This window comes from Loxodonta africana, chromosome 10 (genome assembly GCF_030014295.1).
Source record: "Loxodonta africana isolate mLoxAfr1 chromosome 10, mLoxAfr1.hap2, whole genome shotgun sequence".
In the NCBI taxonomy this organism is placed as follows: domain Eukaryota; kingdom Metazoa; phylum Chordata; class Mammalia; order Proboscidea; family Elephantidae; genus Loxodonta; species Loxodonta africana.
Genome location: NC_087351.1, coordinates 51,028,404 through 51,037,862, shown reverse-complemented (window position 1 = coordinate 51,037,862; position 9,459 = coordinate 51,028,404).

Genomic DNA, 9,459 nt, shown 5'->3' with positions numbered 1-9,459 from the left:
TCAAAGGAAAAAGCTAATGCCAGTACCCAGAAATAACCGTTACTAATTTTTTTTTTTAATGCTGGGTGGTCAGAAACCCAGGTGGCGTAGTGGTTAAGCATTGGTCAGCAGTTTGAATCCACTAGGCACTCCTTGGAAACCCTACGGGGCAATTCTACTCTGCCTTATAGGGTTGCTATGAGTCGGACTTTTGCAACGGGTTGTTGTTGTTGTTAGGTCGGAAACTATGGTGACTTAGTGGTTAAGTGCTTCCGCTGCTAACCAAAGGTCCGCAGTTTGAATCCACCGGCGCTCCTTGGAATCTCTGCAGGGCAGTTCCACTATGTCTTACAGGGTTGCTCTGATTTGGAATCCACTTGATGGCAATGGTTTTTTTTTTTTTTTTTGGTGTAATGTTATGTCGGGGCCTTTGTGGTGCAGTGGTTAAGAGCTTGGTTAGGAACCCAAAGGTCGGTGTTCTATCCACCAGCTGCTCCCTGGAAACCCTATGGGGCAGTTCTACTGTGTCTTGTAAGGTCGCTGTGAGTCAGAATGGACTGATCGGCACTGAGTTTAATGTTACTGTTATCTCCATTTTGCAGGTGTGCAAACGAGGCAGAAATGCATTAAGTTACTTGTCTAGGGTCAGGCTAGCAAATTGCAAGAAACAATGGAAGTATTATATCTCAGCTTTTTAAACAAACTCTGAGTGAATACAATTCACCTTTATTGTCTAAGGTTTATGTTTATTTTTAAGGTTTTTTTTTTTTTTAAAGCAGTACATTTAGTTGGCAAGCAATTGAGTCCAAAACCAGGATGTAACTTTCTTGGCTGAAGAAAAAAGAGGACAGTCCTGATGTTAAGAGCCAAGGAATTAGCGCTTATGAGTAGTAACTAGACAGCTGGGAGACTTGGAAAGACACTGCCTGGCTGCAGTTAAACTGGGAAGTTATTTGGTTAAAAATTTTTCACTGCTTTGGGGAGAAACGAAAAGAGAAGAAATATGGATTATTATGTTCCCTCCCTCAACATTTTGGTAATAATTAAGAACAAATTTGAAAAAGTAAGCAGGGACTTCATTTCTGAATTTTCTTACAAGTGCTTTTTTTTTCTTTGGAACTGGGTAAATTATTAGCAGTTCCCCCCGTTTTTCTCAAGAAAAGAATGGATGATTACCTAACCAGCCATCCACCAATGGAACAATGCTGAACACTGGACTCCAGGCAGTGAGTATGTGGCTGAACTACATATGGATCAAGGAAGAAAGGAGAGGGATAGCAGAATGGAACAAAAGTTGTCCTGGGAAAGAATAATAAATTATTTTCCAAAAGAAGAGGTGAGTTATTATAGCATAAAAATCATTCTGAAATGTTTTGAAATTTTAATTACACAGGAATGAGCTAATTCAGTAGAGAAGAAAGTAAATTAAGTTAAAAGTTGTAAGGGTTTCTTTCTGGTACTTCAAATCTAACCTGACTCAAAATAATTATTAATAAGGTTTGGGACAGATTTTTAATATAATTAGAAATTGGAAATTGCAACTACGTATTTTTTGATTGTTTCGGTGAGTTATGGGACAGCTGAGAATAAGCTGTATCTGGTTGATTAATTTATTCTGGAAAAAAAAATGCTTGACTTCTGGAAAGCTGAGCCTGTAAAACTATAATAACCATTTCATCTAACCTCTTTCCAGGAAGAACTATTTCTAACATACAGAACTACCTCTGGCACCCTGTTTTCAAACATTGCTAATCGGTTGTCAGTTTACATTGGAAAATTTTTGTGTTTCAATATTTCTCCCATTGGAGGTTGGCTGTAAGAGTGACATGGGGCTTATGAGAACAGAACACTTAACAGCTGTTTATTGATCATGGTTGTTGTTGTTGTTAGGTGCTCTTGTGTTGGTTTCGACTCACAGCAGCCCTGTGTACAACAGAACGAAACATTGCCTGGTTCTGCGTCATCCTCACAAATCCTTGCTATGCTTAAGCCCATCGTTACAGCCACTGTGTCAGTCTATCTCGTTGTGGGTCTTCCTCTTTTTTGCTGACCCTTTGCTTTACCAAACATGAATGTTCTTCTCCAGGGACTGATCACTCCTAATAACATGTCCAAAGTATGTAAGACCAAGTCTCACCATCCTCCCTTCTAAGAACTGTGCTGCATAGACTTTACAATGTCTGATTTTTCGAAAACAAAGAGCCAAGCCTATCTACTGACGAGTAGAAGCACTTCTGGGTGGATTCGAACCTCCAGTCTTTCGGTTAGCAGCCTAGTGCAGCAACCATTTGCACCACCCACGGACTCCTGCTCCTCAAGATACTGTCTATCAAAAATAAATTTAAAAAAACAAGGAAAATTTCACTGGTCGTGGATTAAAGAGAGGCAGTGAGGATAGATGTAGGGAGATCCATTTTCCTTTCTAGTTTTAGTACAGGCCCTCTGAGCATGAACAGCCTCCTCATCCCTCTGCCTAAGCCTGCTGTCCAGATCCACAAAGAGGGTTAGAAAGCTGACTTGATGTCAGAAAATCAAGGCAAGGTCCAGTTTAAGTATGGAAAGCAAAACAAAACAAAAACTTTACTCATCCTTTAAATTGAAAATGCAAATCTGTCTCCTTTCCTTTAAAGTGAGATTTTCCCCCTTTGTTACATGGCTTTTAATAATTCTTGTATTCTTTACAAATCTCTGATGGTGCAGTGGTTAAGAGCTCGGCTGCTAACCAAAAGGTCAGCAGTTCAAGTCCACCAGCTGCTCCTTGGAAACCCTATGGGGCAGTTCTACTCTGTCCTATAGGGTCACTAGGTGTTGGAATTGACTCAACAGCAATGGGTTTGGCTTTTTTAGTTTTACAAATCAAAGAAACATAAGATAGGAAGTAGATAACCATATTTTGTTTCTTTGGGACACTGTAAATAGTTTAAGAGCAGATCAAGGGATTTCATTTGTTTAGTTTGATAAAATGATTACTTAGTAACAATTCTGGGATTGACAAGAGTGGCAGAATTAAGTATTGGAATGTAGTGCTCATGGGACCCCACCGTGGAATGGAAAAATTACTATTTGAGCAAGAGCTAGAAATAATTCTTAGTTTTGTTAGCATTTAAAGAGATAAAGACATGAAATGAAAACTCAGTGGTGTAGGGCCTCAGTCCCGTTGTTACTGAAAAAGGCTCTTGCCTCTCACTGGTCAAGAATGAGCAGGTAAGGCAGGTAGTTTTTCCACATGAGCAAAGCTTTATTGAAGAGGCTTGCAGGCAGAAAGGAGGAGAGCCTAAGCAATGCATACCCCCCATCTCACAGAACAAAAGACAAGCCCGGGTTTTTAAAAGTTCCTGGGCGGGGGAAGATTCGTGTTTATTCATAGGCACAGACAGGGATATGTTATCTACAGTGCGGGCGCGCAGCAGTTTTCCAAGATGCCTCCTATACTGGAGGCCTCTGGGATTCATAGCAGGACTTATCATGGGGTGTTGCGCCTGCACAGTCTCTCACTCCCTGGGTTCGATGTCCTGGCTGCTGCTGCAGCCCCCTCACTGCCCTTGGTGGAAGGTCACAAAGCGGTCACAGGTGGATGTTCTGCGGATGTCTCTGGGGCTGATTTTCTCCAGCTGCTTCTGAAAGACAACTTTAAAGAATTTTGCGGGCTATTTTCTGATATCCTGCCTCATTGTTCTGGGGAATGGCTTCGTTTCTGCACCCTGGCCCATTTCTTGTTAGTTTGTAGATTTGGGGGGCCCTGTGTTTCCTGTCTTACCCTGACCTTGGTTATGTTACTTATCCTCTCTTGTCCTCGCATTCACTTGTCATTAGACTAAATGATGGCAAAGGTCTATTTTAGTTTAGAATTCTATAACTAGGAATTATACTAAATGATCACCAAGGTCTATTTTAGTTTAGAATTCTGTAATTTTCATGTGTGAGAATTTATTAGTTAGCGTTTGCAGACGGAAGTCCTATGTTATGGGCTTGTGATGCAGAAAATTCAAAATCAGAATTTGAGTACTGGTTTTTCTAGTGAGTACTCTAAGAATAATTGGGCAGTGCCTTATAATGTCACTGTCTGAACAAATGGAAGAGAATCCCTGTTAGGAATCACTGCAAATGCTTCATTTATTCTAGTAAGCAGAGTAAACCAAAAAGTAGAGATGAAAGCTCCATCTAGTGGTGACCATATAAAATCCCGAGAAATGAACCTAACTAGTATTTTTTTTTTTTATTTAGTAGGAAACCTTTGTAGCATAGTGGTTAAGTGCTGTGGCTACTAACCAGAAGATCGGCAGTTTAAGTCCATCAGGTGCTCCTTGGAAACTCTATGGGGCAGTTCTACTCTGTTCTATACAGTTGCTGTGAGTCAGAATTGATGGCAATGGGTTTTCTTTAGCATATAGTACTGGCATCTCCAGTTTAGAAACATCTGTGGAATCAGAAATAGGGAGGAAAATACTGGCTGTTATGTATTAACTAGTATTTAAGGTAATTAATGACATTTAGAACACTTGCCCCCAGATTGTCCCTGGGAAAAAGAATTTGTATGTCAGATATCTTTGAGAAATGTACTTAAATCCACTATTGAATATTCACAATGAATACTAAATCTCTGGCAAGTCAAGAGACCTGTTTTACACCATTAAACTAGGTGTTCCCTGACTTTATTTGTCCACAGAACTGCTGCCTCTTTTTAATATTTCCTGGCATTTTGAGAGATGTTGGGTTGAAGAAGCAATGATCTTAGGGGTGTTTGCTTTTAAAAAAGCTTTTAGGGGAGTTTTTTGTCAGATTTTACATTTTTATAATCAATCCATTGATACATAATAATAATGATAATGATAATAGTACTTTACAATCGCTTAGGCTTTCATGTTCGTTCATGAAGATTTAGTAAACACACACTTTGTGCCAGGATTTGCATAATATGTTGAACTGAAAACAAATATGGTAAGTGGCGTGCTGGTAAATTTTAACAAAAAATAATCTTCGTATTCACAATTTGGTTTTCAATGCCTTGGTCCAGGCATGTCTAGAGATTAAATTAAAAAGCCAGAGAAGTATATTTTTGGAGATACTCTCCTTTTCCCTAGTTCCCGATCTTTCTTTTCTAGAAGCTCAAGAAATTTCCATTCTTTCTTTACTATTTCTCAAGCCAAAACCTTTGAACTTTCAGTATAGCAGAAAAAATAGTCTTCATTATTTGTCATCGGGGTCCAGTGGATTTTTTTTTTTTTACAATATAGTTATACATATTTTTCCAGGTCATTACATGAATTATTTATACAAATAAGAGTAAAGGGATACAGTACTCAAAAAAGCTGCTAGAAAAAAAGAGTGAAAGGATAATGGAAAATTATTAGAAATTAAAAAATTTAAATATAGCAAATCCTGATTTTGTTCCATATTTTCCTGGTTTTGAAGATACAATGCCTGAAAGAGACAATGTTCTCTAGATACAACTAACTGCTCATTACTTATCATGCAAGAACCTGAAACATATCCATCTTATAAATAATGAATCTAGATTTCAAATACCTTGCTGCTAAAGATCCAAACCAGTTGCTGTCAAGTCAGACTACTCATGGGAATCCCGTGAGTGTCAGAGTAGTATTGTGCTCCACAGGGTTTTCAATGGCTCAGATCTTTTGGAAGTAGATTGCTTAGTTTATTGTTACTCCTGGCTCTTCTTGCATTCGTGTCATCAAAACAGAAGAACTTAAAGACTGAGGACAGGCATCTTCTTTGCTTTCTAATTGGAAAGCATTTGCAATTTTAGTTCTAGAAGTGATCAAACCAATGAGTTTATAATCTTTAGATCATCTTTGTCCTTCCAATCATCTTGTATTCACAACTGCCATCAGCATTTGTCCACTGAAGAATCATGTCAAATGAATTAAATCACACAAACATTATAAAAGAAGGAATACATAACAGGTGTTTTAGCAAAACGAGATCTTCTAGGTTCTTATTGTAAAATATTGTGATGAAGCTCTTCCTTTGAATAACTGGGATAAGAATACCACATTTCCATTTTGTCCTTAGAAATATATTGCTTACTTATCCATTCTTGACTTTGAGAAATTTATGTAGGATATAGTCAACTGACTCGATGGCAGTGGATTTGGTTTTTTTGGTTATAGTCAACTGAAGATGCAGTCTGAGATTTCACTTATATGAATAAATTCACTACCATCATTAGGGTTGGAAACCCTGGTGGCACGGTAGTTAAGTACTATATCTGCTAACCAAAAGGTTGGCAGTTGGAATCCTTCAGCCGCTCCTTGGAAACCCTATGGGGCTGTTCTACTCTGTCCTATAAGGTCACTGGGAGTTGGAATTGACTCAACGGCAATGGGTTTGATTTTTTTTTTTTAATTTCAGCTTGAGATACGCTGAGCGTGTTCTTCCCTTTTGATTTTCTATCTCCAGGTCTTTGCACATTTCATTATAATACTTTGTCTTCTCAAGTTGCGCTTTGAAATCTTCTGTTTAGCTCTTTTACTTCATCGTTTCTTCCTTTTGCTTTAGCTACTCTATGTTCAAGAGCAACTTCCACAGTCTCTTCTGATACCCATTTTGGGTCTTTTCTTTCTTTCCTGTCTTTTTAATGGCCTCTTGCATTCTTCATGTATGATGTCCTTGATGTCATTCCATAGCTCATTTGGTCTTTGGTCAGTGTTCACTGTGTCAAATCTATTCTTGAAATGATCTCCAGATTCAGATGGAACGTACTCAGTGTTGTACTTGGGCTCTCGTGGACTTGGTTTTAATTTTCTTCAACTTCAACTTGAACTTGCATATGAGCAATTGATGGCCTGTTCCACGGTCAGCCCCTGGCCTTGTTCTGACTGATGATACGGAGCTTTTCCATTGTCTCTTTCCACAGATATAGTAGATTCTATTCTTGTGTATTCCATCTGGCGAGGTTCCTGTGTATAGTTGCCGTTTATGATGTTGAGAAAAGCTATTTGCAATGAAGAACTTGTTGGTCTTGCAGAATTCTGTCATGCTATCTCCAACATTGTGTCTATCACCAAGGCTGTATTTTCCAATGATCCTTCGTTTCCAACTTTCTCATTCCAGTTGCCACTAATTATTAGTGCATCTGGATTGCGTGTTTGCTCAATTTCAGACTGCAGGAGTCGGTAAAAGTCTTTTATCTCTTTATCTTTGGCCTTAGTGGTTGGTGTGTAAATTTGAATAATAGTCATATTAACTGGTCTTCCTTGTAGGCATATAGATATTATCCTATCACTGACAGCTTTGTACTTCAGGGTAGATCTCGAAATGTTATCTTTGATGATGAATGCCATGCCATTCTTTATCAATTTGTCATTCCTAGCATAGTAGACCATATGATTGTCTGATTCAAAATGGCCACTCATTTGTCATTTTGTCATACTGTGGGGGCTTAAGTATTGCTGTGATGCTTGAAGCTATGTCACCAGCATTCAAATATCAGTAGGGTCACCCATGGTGGACAAGTTTTAGCTGAGCTTCCAGATAAAACAGACTAAGAAGAAGGACCTGTCAGTTTACTTCTGAAAAGAATTAGCCAGTGAAAACCTTACGAATAGCAGTGGAACAGTGTCTGATAAGTGCCGGAAAATGAGCCCCTCAGGTCATAAGGCACTCAAAATTCTACTGGGGAAGAGCTGCCTCCTCAAAGTAGAGTCGACCTTAATGATGTGGATGGAGTCAAGCTTTCAGGACCTTCATTTGCTGATGTGGCACGACTCAAAATGAGAAGAAGCAGCAGTAAATGCCCATTAATAATAGGAATGTGGAATGTATGCAGTGTGAATCTAGGAAATGACCCATATGGGAATTGCAAATAGAGTGAATGTTATTCTGTTATTTAAAAAGTATGTTTGTTATTTGGAAGACCTCTGAGAAGAATAAAAGTTACGAAATAATCCTTATAGTTACGCTGCTCCAAAAAGAAACTAAAAAACTAAAATTGGGCCCAATAGATCCTGATGGTGTATTTGAGTGTTAAAATCTGAAACTCATTCACCATAAGGCAAATAACCAAAACCAAACCAGTTGCCATCCAATGGATTCTGACTCATGGCAACTCCATTTGTTGCAGAATAGAACTGCACTCCATAGCGTTTTTAAGGTTGTGACCTTTTGGAAGCAGGTCGCCAAGTCTTTTTTCCAAGGTGCCTTTGGGTGGGTTTGAACTGCCAACCTTTGGTTAGTAGTCAAGCACTTAAATGTTTGCACTACCCAGGGATTCCTAAAGTATATAAAACCCATTGCTGTTGAGTTGATTCCAACTCATAGCGACCCTAAATGACAGAGTAGAACTGCCCCATAGGGTTTCCAAGGAGCGCCTGGTGGATATAAACTGCCAGCCTTTTGGTTAGCAGCCGTAGCTCTTAACCACTATGCCAACAGGGTTTCCAAACTATATAAAGACAGATACAAATGAATTTATTACCCATCCTAACATTTATTTCATTGTAATTGGGAATAAAAGCTTTTGTTCCTCTGATAACAAAGAAATTAAGACTTTTTTAAATTTCATCGAGCTGGCTTTTTGGGATCCATGAAATGAATGAAATTACTGATCTGTTGCCATCAAGTCGATTCTGACTCATAGTGACCCTATAGGACAGAGTAGAACTGCCCCAGAGGGTTTCCCAGGAGCCACTGATGGGTTCGAACTGCTGACCTGGTTAGCAAAATTACCAAAGGAGAACTATATTTTGGTTTATTCCCTGCTGAATTCCAGGATCCCCATGGATCCTCTGATCTATTTCGATTTACCCTACTCATTCCTGGATCTTTTTCTTTTTGAATGTCCTTCTTTTACATTTCTATCATTGCCCGTAGCTGTTACTTTTCTGTCAAGTATCCTCATTAACCTACCACCCTAAACTCACCTTATTTGCAAGCTTACTCTGAAATTCGGCTTTTGGTTCATATTCACTGTTCAGGATTGTATTAAAAATACACAAGCAAGCTCACCGTCTTCCGCAACAACCTTAGCAAACACAGAAGACACGTTGCCGCCATTGAGTTGATTCCGACTCTTAGAGACCCTGTAGGGCAAAGGAAAACTGCCCCATAGGGTTTCCAAGGAGTGCCAGGTGGATTCAAACTGCCGACCTTTTTGTTAACAGCCATAGTTAGTTCTTAACCACTATGCCACCAGGGTTTCCATTCACAGAATAGGAAGGGATATATATATATATATATATTTTTAATATATGTTTGGTTTGTTTGCCCATCTTTCTCAAGAATGTCAGCTTTGGAAAACAGAGGTTTTATCTTTTTTTCCTATTTAATAAAATGCTTACAGGGCGAAGGTTTGCCAGATTTTAGATGTCATCACATTTGGAATTAGTTCCGTTAGGTCTGTGAAGGATGGGGTTATTGAGACCGCCAAGTTAGAATTTCTTTCCAACTACTGTCCCATTTTGCCCAGCTCTGTTCTTGGGAAAGAGAAGCAGCAAATGCCTTAAGATTAATCAGCCAGAG